We start from the raw sequence: 24,152 nt of genomic DNA, 5'->3' as shown, positions 1-24,152 counted from the left end.
TCACTCCCTGGCCTCTTTCCCTCACACCCTCCTCATTCTCTTCATCACTCCCTGGCTTCTCTCCCTCCCTCATACCGACCCTCCTCATTCTTCTCATCACTCCCTGACCTCTATCCCTCACACCGCCCTTACTCATTCTTTTCATCACTCCCTGGCCTCTCTTCCTCACACCCTGCTCATTCTTTTCATCACTCCCTGGCATCTCTCCCTCACACCCTCCTCATTCTCTTAATCACTCCCTGGCTTCTCTCCCTCATACCGACCCTCCTCATTCTTTTTATCACTCCCTGACCTCTTTCCCTCACACCGGCCCTCCTCATTCTTTTCATCACTCCCTAGCCTCTCTTCCTCACACTCTCCTCATTCTTTTCATCACTCCCTGGCATCTCTCCCTCACACTGGCCCTCCTCATCCTCTTGATCACTCCCTAGCCTCTGTCCCTCACACCCTGCTCATTCTTTTCATCACTCCCTGGCCTCTCTCCCTCACACCCTCCTCATTCTCTTCATCACTCCCTGGCTCCTCTCCCTCGTACCAACCCTCCTCATTCTTTTCATCACTCCCTGGTCTCTCTCCCTCACACCTACCCTCCTCATTCTTTTCATCACTCCCTGGCCTCTCTCCCTCTCACCAGCCCTCCTGATTCTTTTCATCACTCCCTGGTTTCTCTTCCTCCACCGGCCTTCTTCATTCTTTTCATAACTCCCTGGCCTCTCTCCATCACACTGGCCCTCCTCATTCTCTTCATCACTCCCTGGCCTCTCTCCCTCACACCCTCCTCATCCTCTTCATCACTCCCTGGCCTCTCTCCCTCACACCCTCCTCATCCTCTTCATCACTCCCTGGCCTCTCTCCCTCACACCCTCCTCATCTTCTTCATCACTCCCTGGCCTCTCTCCCTCACACCCTCCTCATCCTCTTCATCACTCCCTGGCCTATCTCCCTTACAGTGGCCCTCCTAATTCTCTACATCACTCCCTGGCCTCTCCCTCACACTGGCCCTCCTCATTCTCTTTATCACTCCCTGGCCTCTCTCTCCCGCACCCTCCTCATTCTCTTCATCACTCTGCCAGTCACCGGTGTATTCAACTGTGTAGCCTTGGACCGCGTCATGTACGTGCATGTAACTTGCATGATCGAGGTAACTATTAGCGGCGATACTACGTGTCTCTCGGACCTCTTTCAAGTGCTCGCCGTCCTTTTTCCCCAGCAGCCCCCCGCCCCCCTAGGGGCGGCAATCTGAGGGATAGCCCCGGGCGCCACAAGCTGTAGCTACGCCCCTGTTGGCCACCCAATATTGTATTTTCAATATGTTTTGTCAATCACTGACATTTAGGAGTGTTACATTAATAATGGCTATTAGGAGTTCTGCTGTGCAAGTTGCCTGAACATTGGTGGAATGTTTATTAAAAAATAGCAGGACACTTCCTTTCAGTCGTGGGGTGATACCAATGTAAATGAGTTTCTTGCAAGGTACCTGACACATGTTGTATCTCTGTCAAAATCAATAACTAGGATTCAGACTTCATAAACTCAACTGTAGCATACTGTTGAAATTTGGTGTTGTCTAGCACTGTGTCTGAGTTTAATATTTGTTTAAACGTGAGGACAGCCCAATGTTTGGCTGAAGACTGCCATTTTTGTTTCTAATGTATTTGGAGAACAACTTGCTAGAAAAATCTAACCATGACTATATATCTTCACATTCAATGGAATCATTATGTGCATTGCATTGCAAAAGTCATAATTTCTTTGTCATTATTCATTGATATGCATCATTATACTTTTTATATTTAATTCTGTACTTCCTAATGTTGTATCTACTCTGCATGGTTTCATTGCAGACAAGAGTTTGTGTGCATTGTTGATGTATCCTTCTCCCTTGCTGGGTTTTGGATGGATAACACTGTTGTAATAAACTGCTGACATTACACGGTTCTATGGCTGAAGTTTGACATACTAAAATTACGGTAATTAACATTTGTATTATGAAAAAATTTGCATTGTATGTCTACATAGTGAATGGCTGGAAAATATGTGAAATTTCTAAAGAAGTATGTATTTTTTAATAACAGATCAATGTAATATTTAATTCATGTATTGAAAAGGTCATAACAATATTTTCATTCATTGTTGTATACAGTGTATAAATTAGAACAAAAAATATATTTCAGATTCTCTGACAATAAGTTAACTTGTATATTGGTTTAGAAGCTAAAGATTAGGCAGCAAATGCTTTGGATCCTTTTCCAGACAATAGTCCAAGAGTAGAATGGAAATATGTGAGCATAATGCAGGCAACAGGTGATGCTTGACCATGGAACGCTGCAGCTAGTTGAGACACTTCTACAGAAAATGCTCTTAAGCCTTCGTGTACCACTCCAAAATGTGAACACTCAGGTGGCACTCCAGATGATCATTTTTGACTCTCTGAATATCATTTTGGGCCCTCAGGAGAGATTCTGGTCCCTTAGAAGTTCAGTAATATATATCATCTTAATGTCCAGCCCAGTAGTGGCACCCATCAGGTTTCTACGATTTATGTTGACATTGGTGACTGCACTCTGAGCATCCCTCCCTGCTGAAAGTCCTGCCCCAGTCGTTGGTGACTGCACTCTGAGCATCCCTCCCTGCTGAAAGTCCTGCCCCAGTCGTTGGTGACTGCACTCTGAGCATCCCTCCCTGCTGAAAGTCCTGCCCCAGTCGTTTGCAGAAAACCTGTGACCTTGAGAAGGTGTCCACAGGTGTAGTGTGTTCTGGCTGCACAGCAGATGTTATGAAAGTGGTTGTCTTAGGAGCAAGGATAAGTCTGACCACAGCTCTTGGTGTGAGGCCACATTGATCTTGTTGGGGTCTATGGTGTGCATAATGGGAAAGGTACTCTTTTGGAAATATTAGACCTTGTGCCGTCCAGGTGATGGAGAGGCATAGTGCATTGGCTACAGAAACCTGATAAGCCAGTATTCGTACAGATCATCCTCATATGCACGAGTGCTGTTCCCTCTGAAGGCTGTGATCTTCTTTCCTCAGGCAGGGTGGGCAAGGCAGGTGAGGCTGATGAATTAGATATTCCTGCTTTACCTAGCAAAGATAAAATAAAAACATTTTAGAATATTATAATTTATATTGATTTCAAGCAATATAATAACTCTAAAACACTAATCTGTTCAAACTTCCATTACTCTCCACAGCAGTAAGTCCAACTTAGCAGGACCTTAGAGAGAAGGTATCTGGCACCGTGGAGCCTTCTGTTGCTGCATCCTGCAGCCTTAACTTTTAGAAGAATCTGTGCATCAGAAAACTGATTTAGTGACTAATGTAGAAATCTTCATCTGGTGTCGGGTGAGGGACTTCTCTGGATGCGAAGTTCAGATTTCTCATGCTCTGAGCTTGCCTGCCAAAAGTCAACAGCTCCACAATACCTCATCCAGTAGATATGCAATGATGTGGAGCCCTCTTTGGCAACAACCTACTGACTTGCCCCGCTGATTGATTTTGACTTCCATTTCAAAGACATAGGAGCCGATTAGGATTGCGGTGAATTCGCATCCTCCGGGCTGGCGGAAGCCACCGCCGGCCCGGAGGATGCGGATTCACCACTGCGGTGATTGCAAAGACCCCCCCGCCAGATTAGGATGGCAGGAGGGTCAACTGCGGACGTGAAGACCGTCCGCCGCTTTTCCGCCGCGGTCCAGCGGCGGAAAATTTCTAATATGGTGGCGGTGTCTATCAGACACCGCCAGTCATATTAGGATTCATGCGAAAACATGCTTTTCCACAGCGGGTTTTCCGCCGTGGAAAAGCATGTGGTCTTTCGTATTAGGGGGCCCTTTGTGTGCCCCCAGGGTGTCGGGGGTGGGGGGTGCACATGGGGAGTACCTATGGTACCCCCCAGCATTTACATGCACAGAAAAGCGGCAGGCACCGCGTGGTGCCTGCCGCTTTGTGCATGTAAATGTGAAACATGCATTTTTAACCTTGCGGCGGGTGCTGCTTCAAGCAGTACCCGTCGCAAGGTTAAAGGAACAGGATGTGACCGCCAGGGTGGCGGTCATATCCTAATTTGCATGGAGAGACCGCCGCTGCCCATGCGGACGGTCCCTCTTCCTCGGGGGCGTCCGTCCGCCATCCTAATGACCCCCTAAGTCTGAAGCGAAAACTTTTGTCCAGGTCGAACCTGATTTCTGTTTCCGACCTACACTAAATCGCAGTCAGGCTTAACTTACACCTACATATCGGCCAAACAAAACCAGACGACTGCAGTTGATGCATAATGTTTCGCCATATTTTGAACCTTAAACTTAAAAAATTAAAAACTCAAATTTTCTTTATTGATTGTTTTTGGTTTTTGGTGCCATTTTATTTATTAAAATGTACTTTATTTGACTACATTTGTTTGGGATTTTTATTGTGTTGTGTTTTAAATTTGTTGTTTTGGTAATGCCTAAATACTTTACACATTACCACTGAAGTTCTGGACTCATTACTAAGATGTGACGCAGCACAATGCAGCAAGAAGGCTTGCTGCTTTGTGTCACATCAAATGGAGAGAGCAGAAATGACTAATAACTACTAACATATGAAGCATTTACTGCTGTCGGCCTGCAATGACACACTTATGGATGCCAAGCGCTTATGCAGGTACACTTGTCCCATGTTAAAATTGTGCCTGTGTTACACACAGGATTGATTTATGCAAGAGAAGAAATCTTCCTGCACAAAAGAATCCTCTGAGGATTTTTCCTCTTTATTTGTGTGCTGTAGAATGCAGCACACATAGAAAGAGGGAAAAATGAGGAGAAATCAAAATGCTTCTCCTCGTTACACCTTACCTTTGAAGACATAGCATTTTGACACATTCTCAGGTTTGTTCATCTTAGTAAATCGAAGAATGCACCAAAATCAATGGAAGCAGGCATGGGAAAAACCACTCTCCACCCATGGACCACCTTTCTAGGGCAGAGTAAAGTTAGGGAGTAACATGAGCTACATTGAGTAACTCCAGATTTACCAGCCAGGCAATGTGGTTTTGCCTGGTGTAGTAAATCTCACTGGAGACTATGCATTGCTTTGCGCTGCCTTACATGGCACAATGTTTACACAATGGCTTCGTAAATCTAGGCTCTGGTGTGTAGCTATTTGGTAATGGTTGACACAGATAAGTGGTTTGCAGCACATGAGTTGGTCCTGCATTTGCAGTGCATCCCATAGGAGTACTGAGGGGGGTGGGGGGGGGGTAGTCTGTGGAAGCATATGCTCATTCCTGAGAGGGATACCTTGTTGACCACTGAAGTAGCTGACCAGATGAAAAATGCCCCCATGAAGGAAGCCCTTATCACAAAATTTGGACTGACCCCTGAGAATTATTGCCCGAGGTTCGGGGATAGCTAAAAGCAGTCACACCAGTGATGGATTGGGGAACATCCTTTACAATTGAACTTTTACAACGCAGTACCGTTACCACGCAGGTTTTACAACGAAAGTCATAACAATGACTTGCGCTGGAGGGCGCTGTAGGATAGGGAATAGTTTAATTTATTATCCAAAACCTTCCCTATTATCCACGGGGACTGGAGTTGGAATAGTAAATTAAACTATTCCACTATCCAGCGCCCCCCAACGCAAGTCGTTGTAACGACTTGCGTTGTAAAACCTGCGTGGTAACGGTACGTGTGGTAATGCCACGCGTTGTACCGTCATACCTCCAATGGATTTTCTTTTTGGATTCATCAAGTAAGGCACTGGATGGATGGTTGAGGGAAGGGCAGCAAAGTAAATAATTAGCAAGGGCTTCATAATCTGATGATGAAGAAGCACATCTCGATTAATTGCTCTGCAGAGCTGCACAAGTACCTTATTGATTTCAAGCTAGCTATACCCAGAAAGCTTGGAAAGTGGACTAACATCAGTACCAGTGTGTCCAATAATGTGCTTGGTGGGAACCACAAGTAAGGATGGTTAGGTCACCATAACAGAAGGATGGGCAGAGTAGCGAAAACCAAAAGGAGTTTGTTCTCTAAAGGCCCCCAAGAGACTATTTATGGGAAGGGGCCCCCGTTCTCGTCTGACCATTGGAGGAGAAGGTTTAGTGGAAAGACCCCCAAAGGCCTTATCAGCCCAAGTGCTGTAAGTCTAAAAAAAGGAGATGCTATCTATCCCAGGAAAAAGCGGACCCCTCTTGTGGGCCTACAGAATGTAGTGTCAGTGTTGTCTGGGGGGAGGAGGTTGCCCCAATTTCCTTGGGGGTAGTACAGAGGTTACCATAGTGTTCCTTGGTGACAGAGAGATGGCACCTACTGCTCACATGTTTGACAGTGCTGAAATGTACAGGCAGTGGCTCATCACCAATGGACAGATGGCGGAGGCCCTGAGAAACACAGGCGCCGCATGACTACAGTCAGGAGTCATCTGGTGACTTCTGAACAGGTTATCCCTACTGAAGCCCACCTGGTTATGACAGCAGAGAACCAGGTAAGCCACTACCATTTGAATTTGATTTGACTAGAGTGGGATGGGGTCCCCTATTCTCTGAGAGTAGCTATGAGTCCAGAAAAGCCTATAGAATGTCTGGTAGGGAATGAACTAGAGCACACTTCTTTGGAAAGAGGTGGCGCTCAAGTCTCATCTTGAGATGTTGGGATTACCTGAGTGGGAGTTGTTAACCACACAGTCCATGGCAGCTTGTCAGGGGAGGCAGAATGGCCTGGAGCATAAAACATTGGCCCAGGTACCTGCCAGGAAGAGGAAGGGCAGGGGCATTGGAAACATGCCCTAGACCAGGCTTCCCCAATGAGTTGCTCATGAGCTATTGATAGCTCTCCAGCTACTTGTAAGTAGCTCTCCTGTGTGCAGCCAGCACACTAAATTAGAAACTTTTGTTGGGTTGAATTAATATATGTATCCCAAAACTGAAAGGTATATCTTCGTGATGAACATGTGTGTGTTCAAACTCAGAAGCTGATGTTTAGAGAATAATTGATTGCCGAAATATATTTCAATCATGCAATATTACCCTGATGACTGTGGCATTGCAACTATTACTGGCCAGTATTACCCATGTAAAGGAATTCCAAATTGAAAAAAAACTTTTTGATTTAGTGCTGGCAACTCTGCATGATACACTGAGGTGATCACTGCTGGTAATCTTGCATGGGTTGGCTACTATAGCCTTATCTTACGTGGTCACTATTACAGCACTAATAATATTAGTAGCTCAGAATCGCTTTCATTGAACATGAGCAGCTCTAGTTACAGAAAAGGTTGGAGATCCCTGCCCTAGACGATCCCATGGTCTAGGAGGAGGCCGATCATGAGGGAGAGACCCCAGAGCCTATAGGGGAAAACATTGCTGCCCTCGCAGACCTGCCTGCGGTAGCCAGGTGGCAAGCTGCAGGAGCACCATCTTAGGCAGAATTCTGCAAGGTGTAGAGAGAGTGCCCCACTCTTGAGGACCTGCAATGACAGGCTGAGGCCAATGTCAATGGTGACACCTCTGGTGATCACACATTTATTGGAAGAATAGTCCTCTGCATAGTGAGCCAAATGTCCCTGAGCCTGGGTCGACTAGAGTGGCAGTGGTCCCCTAATGGGATAAGGCCTTCTTACTGGTGCTGGCTCATGAGATTCTATTGGGAGGGCATCTGTAGCAGGTCTTAACCTTTGACCATCATGCCACCCACTTTTATTGGCCCCAGATGTGGACTAACTCAGATGCATTCTGAAGGTCCTGTGTTACCTGACAGCCCAGTGGCAAGTCAGAGGTAAAGCGTAAGACTCCCCGGCTTTGTCCCTGGTTAGAATCCCCTGTGAAAAGGTGGGTATTGATATTGTTGGGCCTCAGACCATGCCATAAGATGCCCTGATGAGATACCTCTAAGGACAGTGAGTGCATCTGTGGTGACCAGGGCACTGAAGGGTATCTTTCCCTGTGTGGGTTTCTCCAAGGAGGTTGTGTCTGACAGGACACCAACTGCATGTCTGCCTACATGAAGGCTATGTGGGATAAGTGGAAGGTAGCCACATGTTCTCCACCCCCAAACAAATGGGATGTTTTAGTGATTCAACAAGACTCTGAAGGGCATGATTATGGACCAATCAGAGCCCCTGATCCGTAAGTAGGATGCCCTGTTGTCATTCCTTCTTTGGGCAAGTTCCACACAGGGTTTAGCCCTTTTGAACTCCTGTTTGGCTGGATTGTTTGAGAAACTTTCACTATCTATTGTAAAAAGAGGGGTGGTAGAAGGCTCCCACAAAGCCCCACAAGATGAAGTGAGCTACATGTTAACCCTAAGAGTTCAGATGAAATACTTCGGGAACAAAGCCACAGAGAATTTTGAGGCCAGCTGAGAAATGATAAAGCAATTGTATGACCAGAATACCAACTTGGCCAGAAAGTGTGGGTCATGGAGCCCCTGGAGCCCCAGGCCTTCCAGGATGGATGAATAGGTCCTTATGAAATCAAGGAAAGAAAATAGTAAGGTCACCTACCTGGAGGACCTCCTGACATTCAGGAACCCATCAAGGGATCTGCATGAGAGTCACCTCATTTCATATTTTGACACAACTGAGTAAACAATACTCATGGTGATAGATGGTGGTGAGGAGGAAGAGAGTAAACCCCTCCCTGACCTACTCTTTTCCAAGGAGCAAGATAGGTCAGTAGTGGGAGCTGTCTTCTCCCACATGGATAGCGGAGCAGCAGAGAGATTGTTGCCAGTTACTGGGACTGTTCTCCTCTCTTTTTCCCTTACCCCTGGGCTAAACAATTGGTATAGATGCAATTGACACATGGAACAGCATGCCTTTCAAAAACAAAACTTACAGGCTGTCTTATATGGTGAGGGTCAGTCTCAAGGATAAGGGTTTTCTAGGATGCTAGAATTGGAGGTGATTGCACCTTCTTGTAGTCCTTGGGCCAGCCCATGGTTTTGGTAACAAGGGCTTCTCCAGGAACCACACCAGAACTTAGATTCTATGCAGATTGCAAGGGGCTCAACTCAGTCACCAAGACTGATGCTCACCCCATTCCCAGAGATGATGAGCTCATTGAATGGTACCTGCCAGTGATGGTAAATCTGGGAATGCCTCAAAATCCATGGGTGTTGTGTGGGAAAACCTGTGCAACACCCATGGTATGCTTTCCCAGGGCACAGTAACACATCAAAGTAATTTTTACTGCGTTGCGTTACCCCTGATTTATCAAGCCACTCAGGGCTATGCAAAGTGGTCTTGCTTGGCTTGATAAATTGCATTTAGGAGATTTGTTGTGTATGCAGCACATTGGATGGTGCAAAGGTAATGCAACCCCTTCATAAATAGGGCCCTATGTCCAAAGGTAAATCTTCTGACCACGTCGAAAATGGTCCCTGTCTCTGAATTGTCTCGATCGTGGTTGGCCTAAAATTGAGCGTAGGTACTGGTGAAGAACAGCCAGATTACCGCAGTTGGCACTTAACATTTTTTGGCACTGCTGTGCACCTTAATCTTTAAAAATGTATAACTATGATTTCCCTTATTGAATTTTTGTCATTTTGAGTGTTATTTTATTCATTATAGTGTACTCTTATGTTTCTAATTTGGTTTGGGATTGTTCTTGTGTTGAGTTCTGACGTTATTACTGTTTTGGTAATTCATCAATACTTTACATATTGGCTCTAAGTTAAGTCTGTCTACTATGTGAGATAGTTACCAGGGGGTTTAGTTCTAGTAAAATTAGTAACTTTAATAGTTCACCCTGGCAAGAGTGTGAAAATTAATTGTGGTGCGTATTCACCCCTCAAGTAATATCCCAATTTCTTCCAAATGGTCAACAGCGAAGAAAAATATCAATAAACCCATACATGCCATTGATAATCCTTGTTGTGAAATTCACTCTCCTCTCACATTGTCAAAATATAGGAAAATAACACCTTTTAAATTGAGTAAAAATCCTATGTATTTTAAGTTGATACATTTTGAGATATTTCAGGAAATCCTTCACGTCGGGGAAGACATCTATTGAGAAGCTCACCAGTGGTCTCTATACACTTACTGTTGTGGCAAACAAATATGTTTCTAAGCAATTGGAGATGTGAGGCAGTAGGGATATGTGGCTGTGTGGGATCCTGCTCTATTAAATCAATGGAAGAATAGAAGAAGAATTTTGATCAGTCCCATATAAGTTAATTCAAATAATTTCGGGTTTGATAAACATGAACACTTGGCTTATCCGTAGATTTCACAGCTATTCGTTACTTCATTTGAAGTATCATTCAGTGAAATTGATGCCAGTTTAATCTTGTTTGTACCCAATGATTGTTCCAGTGGATACTTTGAGTGGAATGGTATGTACTGCACGCAAAATGGCTTGTACTGCTGATCGTCTAGGCACAGTCTTTTTTCCTTGTTGGTCAGCTGTTACATGCCGAAAAAAAATGTTTTAAATGGTAGGGGGTGCCATGATGAGATGCTAACTTTCTTCAAATGATCTCTTCTTGTGCTGTAACAAGGAATATGTGAGAATTTTATTCAGAAAAAATTCAGATAGCTGTAGTTTTTCTATTGCTCAGTCACAACTACCAAGAATATTGGAGGGGTAAATAATTTGATTGCTTCACGTTTTCCATCTTAAAAAAGACAGTACAAACAAACCTAACTATTATTATATGTTCACCTGATAATTCTTCACAATAAAGTCAAAAAGAGGAGGCTAGAACTACACAGTAAGACATCAGAAAAACTATTTAGTATTGTATGAATTTCATCTTTTATTCCTTTCTTGTGCATAGAGATACCGGGGCACGAATACAGCCAAGGACACAGCCAATGCGTTTCATCCTAATACATAATAAATTGCTCAGGGCTGCCATAAAAACATGGGAAACATCCTTTCCAACGCAAATTTTACCACGCAGTGCCTTTACATCGCAACTTTTACCACGCAAACCATTACAACGCATTGCGCTGGGGAGCGCTCTAGGATAGGGAATAGATTTAATTTACTATCCAACACCTTCCCTACTATCCACGGGGACTGGAGTTGGAATAGTAAATTAAACTATTCACTATCCAGCACCCCTCAACACTATGCGTTGTAAAGGCATGAGTTGTAAAACTTGCGATGTAAAAGCATGCGTGGTAAAAGCATGCGTTGTAATGTCATACATCCTAAAAACATACATATGAACTTTAGACAAACGTTGGACATATGACAAATTCAAAATAGAAAATACAAATATACAGATAACAAAATCCTAAACATACACACTTAACATCTCTACCTTTTTAAAAAACATCTTAACTCCATGTTAATCCATGTAACAAAGTTACCATTTCCATTGTGGGGTATAATCAATTTGAGAAAAAAATGATACTGTGATTTATATTTTCTTCAAAATGCTCTATTGTGTTTTCCTGTTACCTCTATGATACGTTTTTCTGATTAAGTACATTAGTACCCATAGTAGATCCTCCTCTTTAGTATAAGCTGTTCCAAATTAGCCAACATTATTATATTTAATACTAAAACCATACCTAGTTTATTATGCAAACTCATTACATTATTATGCTTCATGTTTCTCCAAAATTAACACATAAGTAGCAACTATTGCAGATTCAGGCTCTTCCTACACAATACTAAATAAAGTGTGTAGAAGGGAGAAATTTAAGCAAGCCTTAGAAAATGAGCCGGAACATTCTGATACTTCTATCAAAACGTTGACAGGCAAACCTATTGACATTGTTGGGTATAGGGAATTTAAATTACAATTCTAGATCAGAAAGACCATGGGTAAACTTTATGTTTCAGTCACAGGTCAATCTGTAGGCTGGATGGACCAAGGGAAACGGGGTATGACTTTGAACCCTAGTAGTCCAGAACCCTTCAGCCTGAGGAGGAATTTGGAAAGTCAGTACTAAACAAATTTCCTAAGATATTTACAGGGAACATAGGGAAATTAAATGTTTCAGACATTGGATTCAAGTGAGTCAATTTAAGACATCATGTTATATAAACCAATGAACTCAATTGGTCATCAAACCGCAGTGTATCCTACTTCTAAAATGCTCAGTGACTATGATGCCGAGTTCCTCAGGTTGTTGGGATTACGCAGTAACTACCACCCCTTGATGAGGGACCCCACACCTGATCTACAACAGACCATCAAGACCTGGGTGGGGGAGGCGCCGGAGAAGAAGTGGATCACATATCAGGAGGCAGACTTCTTGGTAAATTCTAAACCAAGAACCCCGGCATTTTATATCTTGCCAAAGATCCACAAACCCCAGCGCCCACCCCCAGGTCGCCCCATAGTTTCAGGCATCCAGTCTGTACTGGAGCCCCTATCTCAATTTTCGGATTTCTTTCTTAGAGAGTCGGTAATTAACCAACCCTCATTTGTACAAGACACTACTGATTTTCTGAATACTTTACAAACATTGGAGTTTGATCCCACAAACCCGTATATAGTGACGATCGACATCGAGTCTCTATACACCAGCATACCACAGGATGCCACGCTGATGGCAGCAGCACTGGCTTTTGGCGGTATGGACTGGTTTTATGATACCCCCCAGTCATTTGTATTGAAATGCACTAAATTAGCATTGACCAGGAATTTTTTCGAGTACCAGAACCAATTATATCTGCAGGTTTCTGGGAGCTCGATGGGGGCCACATTTGCCCCAAGTCTGGCCTGCATTTATGTAGTCCAGTTTGAAGAGAATGTCATTTACCATCCTGATAATCCCTCAAGAGAGAATATTTCTCTCTGGAGGAGATATGTCGATGACATTCTCTGTATTTGGACGGGGCCAGAAGAGCGACTTAAAGAATTTTTTTCCTGGCTTAATCAGTCGGATGAAAGTCTTCGGTTCACGTGGACTTACAGCAATTCCATGGCCGTGTACTTGGACATTGATATTACAGCTATGGAGGGCATTTTGGCCACTAATGTGCATCAGAAGCCAAGTGACAGGAACTCTCTGTTGCACTATCAATCAATGCAATGTTAAAACAAAATCTGATTGCCTACCAGTGGTAACTACTTTTGACCCGTTGGCAACTAAGGTCAGACAAATAGTTAGGAAACATTGGTCAATTCTTAGCACTCCCACCAGTAAAATGCCCCCACCTCGTTTTGCTTTTAATCGAGCGCCTAGCCTCAAGGATAAGTTGGTACACCCACACGCTTATCAAGCTTGCCTGCCACTTCTACTTTACCTTCCGGGCATCATCCCTGTGGAAGTTGTTCTGTGTGCGCCCTTACGAAGTCCACTAAAAGTGTGATTCTGACGAGTGGACGTGAGTGGTTCCTCAAGAAATTTAGTAACTGTAACTCCACCAATGTTATTTACAAACTGACATGTAGTTGTGGCCTTCACTACATAGGACTCACATCTAGGAAGGCCAAAGTGCGGCTACAGGAACATCTTAGCACTCTAAAAGCCAAGAAACTGACAACCAGGTTGGTTCAGCATTTTTCTGAGAAACAGCATGATCCCAGAGACCTCCGGTGGACAGTCCTAGATGGATTTTTTCCGAAAAAACTGATAAAGTGGGACTTAATGACTTTATAGAGTGGAATAAGGTCAGTAGCCGCTAAATCTGTCCTCTAGCAGGCCTTGATCGTTTGGATTCATTATGTCCACAGTGAGAGATATATGTATTTATCCTATATGAGTACTGTGGGACATATCGGTGTTTGGGACAATTGTTTTGCGAAGCCCCGCAATTTTGAAACCTATCAGGATGGTATTCCCTTACCTGTTGCTGGTGCTGAGCACTTGCCACCGCTCCTGTTTATCCAGCACTTATATGTTAGCTATTGAGTTTGTAAATGTGTGAGAGTACCATTAAAGTTGTTTTTGGCAGTGGTAATGGTGAGTGATTGTTAAATATACACCATTTCCACCAAAGGAATTAGATTTACCCTTCTTTTGTGCCGGATGTGTTTGAAAAACATATTTGGAATCGGGGGATTGGTATAGTCTAACTTCTTTCCCTATCCAAGATGGCGACTAAAGTGAACGAGTCAGATCGCGGTCACGTGTCTGACGCACTCGCACAATGGTGCGTGATACGTCAGACGCTGTTTAACATGGACACGATCACAGAGACCGGGGCCGGATGATTGAATGTACACCGAGCCCGAGGTCACGGTAAGAACTTGGATGTGATGTTTGGAAGTGAGTATAATGCCGCGCAAGTGTGGAGGTTTTTAAGCAGGTACCCCTAATAGACCGAATGCGTTGTAATGTTGAATACGCATTCTCCTAAGGAATGACAATACGGTCTCAAATTCGTTTTCATTATATGTAGTGAAAGGATGTGACTTCCTCATAGTGAGAGGGGTGCGAGAGACCAAACAAATGAGGACTTTGGTACTGAATCACATTGAATATGGGTATTGATGGAGTTGCTCTGCCTTCTAAATTTGACCACAGGCAAATTTGACCACAGGTGATACAGACCCGTGGGCGTTCAGCAGGAGGACGCGATCATACGACGCGTTAGTCTCTGTGAGGTTGCCGGTATGCAGCAGTAACGCAACTAGAAGGTATGACGGTCAAATTACCTTGAAATACTGATGTGGAGTACTACAATGCCTTGGGATAAGTTTCGAAAGAGATTGCAATTATAATCAGTTTTAATCCCGTCTGTTTTATTTTATCACCACCACAGGTTCTGATATAAATCCCTATTGAAAACAATTATCTGGATCCCTAGCCCTGACGAAGTTGCTTCAAATTGATCATAGCAACGAAACATGTTGGCTAGTTATTATTAATTTTTGACTTGATAGGAGTCAATTTTAACGTGGAAAGGCTTACAGCTAAAGAATAAAGATTATGGGTGGCAAGTAAGCTTTACCAATTTTTATTGGTGAGAATTACGTCTTTAGTTCTCACGGGATCCTTTGAACACATGCACGATTTCTGCACACATAGGAAGTACATTCACATTTAGGTTGTTTACTTCTTATTTTTCTTTTCTGTTTTCATTGGGTTGTGGATTTGTTGCAATACATATGCACATCTTTCCATTGGAAAGAAGGTAACCGATGATGAGAAGTGGGTCACTGGCGAGTACCAGTCAGTGTTTTCCCCCTTGGTGTTGCTACCGTGAGGTGCCTTCTTTCCTTCTCACACTTTTTCTTTGTGATGAAAGGTTTGTGGTGGTGGTTTATTTCTTTTTAGAAGTAGGATACACTGCAGTTTGATGACCAATTGAGTTCATTGGTTTATATAAAATGATGTCTTAAATTGATTTGACACGTTTTGGACTGCTAATTGTAAACTTTGTTCTGTGTATTCCTGTAGGGACAGCTAATTATTGACATTAATTCACTGAGTGGGGGGCTGGCTGTCCTGGTATTCCCCTTGATACTCCCGTTGTATTGATGATTGGAGTCAAGTGAAACAGGATTCTAAACCCCATGTACATAAAGTTAGGAATGTCCTGTTTTCTTTGAAAAATGATGTCAGAACGCACTTGGATACGTTACAAAGGGAAAGAATAATAGAACAAGTGGAGTCCTCACAGTGGACGGCACCCTTGGTAGTGGCCAAGAAGGCAAACGGCAAAATTGAGGCTATGCATAGATCTGCCGATATTAATAACAATGGGCCATATGTATCAAGGAACCAATTTGCGATTCTGTAATAGCGATTTTTAAGAAATCGTTATTTCAGAATCACAAAATGGTATGTATCAAGAAAAATGATTTTTTTTTAGCGATTTATTGATATTCCTTAATTGCGAATTCGCAAATTGCGAATTCGCAATTAAGGAATACTTTCCCATTCATTTTTATGGGCCAGGAGGCCCAAAGGAAGGATTGGGAATTTTTTCTAAATTTGCGAATTCGCAATTTCCTAATCGCAATTCGAGAATAATTTCAAGGGTGCACACCCTGTTGCACCCCTGAAATAAGCATAGGTGCACATGTGGAGCACGTACATGCCCTAAGGGCATGTATGTGCGTCACATGGCACTTTGAAAAATGCAAAAATGTGCATTTTTCCAGGAATTCTCAACTTACCACCAACTAGAAGTTGGTGGTAATTTGTGATTCCTTAAGGCCATTTAGAAAAGGTTTTTGCCTTCTTACATTGCATTTAAGGAATCGCAAAATGTACTATTCCTTAAATGCAATCGCAAAATAATGAATCGCAAATTTTGCGATTCCTTATTTTGCAATGGATTTTCCTTCATACATATCATTTTGCGAATTCCCATTAACAAAGGCCGAAATTCTGCGAATTTCGGCCTTTGCGAATGCAAATTTCAAAGATACATATGGCCCAATATTCTTATTGACCAATTTTCTTTCTCACAAATCAATGAAATGCTAGCTCTCAAAAAGGGTATCAAATTGTTTGCAATTATTGACCTTAAGGCTGCCTATCATCAGGTGTCTTTTAAACCAGAGAGCAGGAGATTTACCGCATTCATTACAACATTCGGGTGCCATAGATGTAACCCGTTCGGTGCTTGCGTCGGCCGACGCAAGCACTACCTCCCTGGTGCTGCGCACGTCTGTTGGCCGTCGCAGCCCCACCCACTCTTTCATTCTGGAGAATTTGCACTGTGGTTAAGGGGTTAAAAGAGTACTCTTTGGGTTGTCCTCTGCTGCAGCCATGTTCCAAAGATTGATGCATGTGATTTTTAAAGAAGATAAGAACATGTTAATTTTCTAGGATGATATTCTAGTTATGGGTAAATCTAAAGAAGAACATGTTCAACAATGGTGTCAAGTTCTCAGTATTCTAGAGAATAGCGGTCTAACATCGGAATATAGTAAATGTAAATTTGAAAGTAATCAAGTCACATACTTAGGACACCTAGTAACGGGTGATGGTATTAAACCTAAGAAGGAGCTGTTAGATGTAATTATAAGTGCAGAAAAACAATGGGAGAGATAGGGAAGTACAGGAACACTCTCTTGATCCCCAGTAATATATCAATAAACAAAAGAAGAGAGGTTAATGTCTCTTATAAGCCACTTGGATGGAGCCAACAGATTCAAGATATTCGCACCCTATTTGGGTTTGAAAGAAAGCCCTCACACACCGACCTAGTCAGTGTCATGCTTCATCATCGGGCCCCACCGAAGAGACCTAATGCCTTTTCGGTGTGCTGCGACGCCAGAAGACTGCGGAGCTGGTATTGTGTAAAGGGTGTGTTGTGAGGATAAATTAAGCTTAAAAGTGTCTAAAGGGTATCTAAAAAAAGTTTATTAATGATCCCTAGGACACGAATACAAGAGTTCTATGTGTCTGAATTGTAAAGCCAAAGGTAATGGTTGGTTTAATTCAGTTTTAATATGTCAACATGTTTCAGCCTTAGTGTTGGTTTTATTTTACCTAGGCATTCGTCAGGACAATGATAAACCCCGGCGGTATGGACTCTCTAATCGTCCACCCTAACCTGGGGACGTGAAAGTGAAAAATAAAAAGTGTGTTTAAAGTGCATAAAAATAGGAAGAGCAAATGCTCATTCCAAAAATCACTCCTCGTCGGGGTCCGGTAGAGGCAGTACGAGGTGTACAAGTGGGCTGCGAGTGCTGAGGGCGATGTGCCAGGGACACTCCAACCCCCCTCCTGAGACCCATGGTGCAGATAGCGCCAATCTTTAAAGTGCCGAGACACTCCAAAACTAGGAGTGATTTTTGGAATGAGCATTTGCTCTTCCTATTTTTATGCACTTTAAACACACTTTTTATTTTTCACTTTCACGTCCCCAGGTTAGGGTGGACGATTAGAGAGTCCATACCGCCGGGGTTTATCATTGTCCTGACGAATGCCTAGGTAAAATAAAACCAACACTAAGGCTGAAACATGTTGACATATTAAAACTGAATTAAACCAACCATTACCTTTGGCTTTACAATTCAGACACATAGAACTCTTGTATTCGTGTCCTAGGGATCATTAATAAACTTTTTTTAGATACCCTTTAGACACTTTTAAGCTTAATTTATCCTCACAACACACCCTTTACACAATACCAGCTCCGCAGTCTTCTGGCGTCGCAGCACACCGAAGAGGCATTAGGTCTCTTCGGTGGGGCCCGATGATGAAGCATGACACTGACTAGGTCGGTGTGTGAGGGCTTTCTTTCAAACCCAAATAGGGTGCGAATATCTTGAATCTGTTGGCTCCATCCAAGTGGCTTATAAGAGACATTAACCTCTCTTCTTTTGTTTATGGGTAATTATAAGTGCACCTGTGCCAAAGAACAAGAATGAGTTATGTGCATTCATAGGACTTGCGGAATTTTATTCCAAATTTTTAAAATACTTTTCCACTAAAACATATGAAATGAGACAACGTCTTAAGCTAAGAAAAAAGTTTGAATCGTCAAAGAAACGCCAGAATGCATTTCTTTCTCTTAAAGAAGATATCTGTAAGGCACCTCCATTGGTGGGTTTTGACCCAGAGTTACTTAGCATAGTCACCACTGATGCTAGTGGCAGAGGTATTGGGGCAGTTCTTGCCCAAAAGAATGTTTCTGGCAAGGAGGACACTGTTGTATTTATGTTCCATTCTTTGACCCCCATGGAGGAAATATATTCTGTCATTGAGTAGAAAGCGCTCAAATATGTTTGGGGGTTAGAATTTTTCAGACAGCACATCCGGCGAAATACAATTACATTGCGCAGTGACCACAATCACCTTAACAAAGTCCTAACTACCAAATGACTTCATGGAGCTTCTCCTAGATTAGTCTGCATGTTTGTTCATCTGCTCTATTACAATTACAATGTATAATATGTACTGGGGGCAAAGAATGTAGTGGCAGATTTTTTGAGCCGCACACCATTGCCTTTGAGTGAGATGTTTGAGGAAGTAAAAGAAGAATTTTGTGTGGCAAACATTTAGGAGGAATTTCAAGGCATTTCTGGTGAAGAATGGAAGATTGAACATGAACAGGATGTGTTACTTGCAAATGTTTGTGTGTATGATTTCGAGGGACTGGTCTGAAAAGAAGTTAATTAAAAAGTAGTTTTTGCCCTTTTGGGAAGTGAGGAATTAATTATCTTTTGAAAGAGGCTTAATATTAAGAAATGGTAAAGCTGTTCCATCTGAGAAATTAGGAACCAAGATTCTAGAAATTTGACATGAAGGACAATTAGGTACTGGTTAAACCAAGAGCAGAGTCAAAAGTTGGTACTGGTGGACCGGGAAATAGACAGGAAAGTCAGAGAATGCATACAATGTGAAACTTTTGACAACCCCAAGTGACACTCAGACCACCCCTACACCCCATTTCTTGTCTCAGTATACCTTGGGAAATGTAGGTGTAGACATAACGAGTCCTATTAATGAACAAGATGAACAGGTGTAAGTTTTAATTGGTCACTTTACTAAGTGGCCAGAAATAGAAATGGTGCAAAAAGCTGACTCCAGTACTATTATACATTTTTTAACAGGATTGGCATGAGCGAAGGGTTGTCCGAGAGTATTTTGAGAAACAATGGGCTTCAATTTACATCCAAGTGTTTAAATGCATACTTAAAAACAAATGGCATTTTGCACAAGAATGCTTCTGTGTATCATCCAGCAGGTAACAAAGTAGGTGAATGATTTAACCCTGTGATCAAAGGAATTGTCCAGTTAGCTAGTAATAACAGCTTAGCCTGGAGCAGAGAATTGCTTTAAACCTTGTGGGCATACAGGATCACTCTGTGCGAGAGCAGAGGCTCAAGTCACTTTGACCTTAGGAGGGGGAGAACCCCAATCCCCAAAGATAACGTTTGTTGGCTGAAAGCAGCCAAAAGAGTGAAGTGGTCACCAGAAGTGATTAAAGGTAATTTGAATAAAACGCAGAAAGTGTGTAAAAAGTACAGAAAATCAGTGTAAATAAACATAGGGGAGTTAGTGCAAGTAAAAAGAAGTGGGCACATTGGAAAGAACCAAAATAGGTTTTCACAACCTCTTACAACAAAGAAAAAGTATTGCAACTCAGTACTATTAAGTGATGGTAAGGTATAGCATTTATCTTCCACCTCTGTGTATAAAGAAAATGATATGAGTGCCAATCCTTATATAAACTGGAAGGATGCTGATATGAGACGGATATGAGAGTGGTGGTTAGAGGATCATTGTGATCTGCCCAACAAAGTATCTTTACTAGACAAGGAAGGTGCCACTTCTAATAAAAGAAATGAGCAGGGTTGGTCGACTGTAGCCAAACAAATGAGATTACAGGATTATGTTTGTGAATAGTACCATTACTTATGGATATATAAGTTTGTGATTTTGTTTCTGCATAACTGGATGTTAGGAATAAACTATTAAAAGAACTGTTACACTAGAAGTATATTTTATTTTATTTTTGACATGTTGTGGGAAGTTGACACATACATATGGCATGCCCTTATTATTTTACCCACTAGGGATTTGTATGTTGAGCTTGTCAATTGTTAATAAAGGGGAAGATGTGTTATGTTGTTGGCATCTGCCTATGTTCCAGGGGAGTTAACCTACCAGGTGTAAAGCTGGTAGGTCATTGTCACCATCTGGATGTTCTGGCATGCTGACAGAACGTGCACTGGAGACTGACCAGAGTGGATATCTGGATGAGGAGCACCTTACCATTCCTCTCTCTTGTGTCGGAGATAGAATAAATATGTGTTCTTACATTCAAGTGTGTGGAGTCATCTTTACACCCACACCACGGTGTAGGGGCAATAAGCTTTACTATTTTCAAAAACAAACTCCTGCTTTGGGGGTTTGAGTTAAAAAAAAATGTAAAAGATTGGGACAGTCTCATGGCTGGTCATAATGCTTGACAGGGCCCTCAGTCAAACGTTTGCAACATTAACAAGAACTGCCTTTCTCTTAATGTAAAGAGATGTCTGCAGGGCCGGCAAGCATCTCATAATGTGGGAAAGAGTAAAGGTAGTGTGATGGATGTAAAGTCCTCTGCCGCTGTGTTGGCCTTTAATCTACCAAAGAAACATAAGAGGGACTCTGAAAAGCTAGTTCTAGAGGAACATTCAAACCAGGGAAAATACAAAAAGAGAACATGTATGGATACCCCCACTGAGTTAAATGAAATGGGTAGTAGCACCAAGAGTAAATATGATCACCCACAGAACAGTTCAAATCACAGTTATTTATTTATCATCAATTTTTTAGTGGCCAGGAGGCAGCCATCAACCGGTAGGATGTATGGGGTTGTTTCGCTTGCAGCACGCCGCTATCGACCTTTGAAACTTTGGTTATTCATTGTCAGCCCGAGGACCTTTGGGATGGCCCGTTGATATATTTCCTCACAGTTTCCCTGGTCCCCTGACATACTGTGGAAATAGTCTTTATTCAGCTATATTTTAAGCTTGATTACCAAAGTAATCTTTTCTGGATTCTTCACTATTATATTTTTTCGTTCCTGGACACATATTCCTTGGTCTCCTGCATTGGCTAATGTGTCTCCATCATTAGGTCTTTTCGGACTTTCATTCAATCATAACTCAGCCCTCGGTGCCGACGTATTGTACCTATATTTTGTACTCTCTATTTTTACCTCATATTGGTTCTCAAGACTATTCGTTTAGCCCTGCCTTCACACTATACATTGTGTATTTCTATGGTTAATGGCTGCCTCCTGGCCACTAAAAAATTTAAAACTATGAAGGCTGCACCCTGATGAAGGAAGCTTGAAGCAGTGGCATTTCCGAAATGTGTGTCAGCACTTCTCACCTTTGTTGTCATATCTGTGATGTGTGTATTGTTTATGTATTCTACTGTTTATTGTTTTTCATTGTGTTATGTTGTTTCTTAGTTTTATATTGATGCATTCATTTTTTGGTTTATGGCCTATTTGCTAGTCAGTTGGTTCTCTGTATAGTGTAGTTTGATTGTTTTTCTCCTTTGGGCTTGTTTTCTGACTTGTGATTATTGGTTTATCATACACATGATTGTTGTTATTCATTATGTATTCACTTTTATATATTTAAAATATTTATGCAAAAAAAAACTTTTTCTACCAAAAAAAGCAATGATGACAAATAAATAACTGTGATTTGAACTGTTCTGTGGGTGAACATTTTTACTCTTGGAGCTACAGCCCATTTCATTTAACTCAGTGGGGATATCCATACATGTTCTCTTTCAGCTTTTAATCTATTCATCAAGTCTTAAATAAGGCCCATAATTAATACATTAATTTACATGTACTTGCCAAGTTAAGACAGTGCTCTTTATGTTGGCAATGGGATGCTGTGAACAGGAACCCAGAAGGACCAAATGGAACAAGCTGCAATTTCCCCAGAGAAGTAGAATCACAAACCCCAATGCTACTTAACTACCGGGCAGATTGCACTATTGAACTTTGCCCCAAGAAAATTGTGATACAAGAATATGGAGGACGAATATCGAGAGACAAAGTATTGAAAGGTAAGTGCACAGAGGGAAGCTTAGATTTACTATTTTGATCTCCACATCAACATGCATTTTAGATATATGTACTGTGTAGGTACATGTATCTGGAACTAGTTAGAGAAAATCTATACTTACTCACTTGTTGATATATTTATTCGATATGTTGTCATCAATAATGTATCCCATCGATAGTCTGGGGCCATTATTCGGGGTGTACACCACCCATGAAAGCTGCGGAGTACTTGCAATACAGAAGAAGAAGCTGTGAGACAAATGGAAGATGCAGTTTCACTTTTGCAACAGCTGCCAGGAATCACTCAAATTAGTTCATAGCAGGATATTTAAAATGCATATTTAGAAAAAATGCAAACTCATATAATGCCTTTGCAAAAATAGTTTTAGGATAAACTTTTGGAAATGTAAATCAATTATTTCAGCAGAAGGTCGGTGAGCACAAAGGAACATTAGCTCCTATTATATACAAAAGATCTGCTGGAAAATAATCAAGGATCTGACCATAATTAATAAAGCTGCGTACTTGTACCTGGCAACATGAGGATAGTGATCTCTGCACAGATACCTGCAACAATTGGTGAACTGTGAACCAGTCATTTTCAGTATTTCTGTTTACAACAAGTGATATTGTGTGAAAGAAGCAAATGTCCCTTAAAAGGAAATGCGTTTTGCAATGTTATTACTTTGAATTAAGCTCTCATACCGGGTCTAATGAGAGTACTACGTCAGGTCCTTTGATTGTTAATTGTTTCACAATGGAGAGTTCTTACTTTAGAATTTTCCAGTGGCGGCTCACAAACTTTGAAAATGGTGAGGCATGCGGACAACGTATGCTAAATCATAGATATATTCTGAAGCACACTGTTGATGATTCCTCAAACATGATGCGATGCAAGTAAGTGCAAAGAAGGTTTATTAAAACAGACCAATCACCAACGGAAAGGGCAGTTCACTGCTCAAGCACCAGCTGCCACCGGCTTCAGCTGAAATCTGATCAAGTCTACATTCTAATTGATGTTTCCACTATTGGAAGGTTGGTGAGCATTCCAAACCCGGCAGACATAGTTCCAAACACATCCCCGTCCCCACAATATAAAAACAAATAAACATATAAACCTAATGAAAAGAAACATTCCACGCCACTATTGTAACAGGAATTGATTGCACGTAGAATAAGGAACAGCTAATCAAAATAGCGGATTTGTACTTATTGAGGGAAGTTTAGACTAATGAAACTACAATAGATATAGGGCCCTATTAAGAGTTTGGTGGTCCTACTGCAGTGCTGCCACTGTGTCGCCACAGGAGGACCGACAAAGCTGTGGTGCGCCCACCCGCCAGATTATGATTGTAATCGCTGGTGGGCAGGCGGTGCTATGGTGGTCTCATGGCAGTGGGCTGTTAGACTCATAGGAGAGCGCAACATGCAGTCCACCTCCATGACAGTGATTACAGCACGTTCATGCACGGTGTAGCATGCATGCCACACCATGCTGGAACAGGAGTGCACCCCCAGGCCCAGGAGCATTACAGGGGTCCTGTTAGGGCCCCTTTACTTGCCTCTCCCACACCCTTTCCATGGTGGGCTTACTGCCATCAAAAGGGTGGTGAATATGTTTGGTGGTGCCGCAATGGCACCGCCAGCATATTCCTGCTCCTGACTGATGTGTGACTGCCGCTGCTCCTGGATCCCCAGTGGATGCAGCGGTCCTGTGGCGCTCCCACTGCCCCACTCGTAATCCTGCAGGTGGGCCAGCAGTGTGGCGGTGGTC

The 24,152-nt window shown here is 42.4% G+C and overlaps 1 long non-coding RNA gene across 1 annotated transcript in view; it reads right to left on the bottom strand.

Moving 5' to 3' along the window:
• Positions 1-2,660: 2,660 nt before the first annotated feature.
• LOC147679982 (uncharacterized) overlaps positions 2,661-24,152 on the bottom strand; it is a 119,504-nt gene continuing 98,012 nt past the window's right edge. Inside the window, exons 2-3 of the long non-coding RNA XR_015301020.1 lie at positions 22,505-22,627; positions 2,661-3,081 (exon numbers count right to left, since the gene is read on the bottom strand). This is a non-coding gene — a long non-coding RNA (uncharacterized LOC147679982). The remainder of the gene's footprint in view (positions 3,082-22,504; positions 22,628-24,152) is intronic.

This window comes from Lissotriton vulgaris, chromosome 11 (genome assembly GCF_964263255.1).
Source record: "Lissotriton vulgaris chromosome 11, aLisVul1.2, whole genome shotgun sequence".
NCBI lineage: Eukaryota > Metazoa > Chordata > Amphibia > Caudata > Salamandridae > Lissotriton > Lissotriton vulgaris.
Note: the sequence above shows the minus strand (reverse complement) of the source record. Positions and strands in the feature narration are given on the sequence as shown.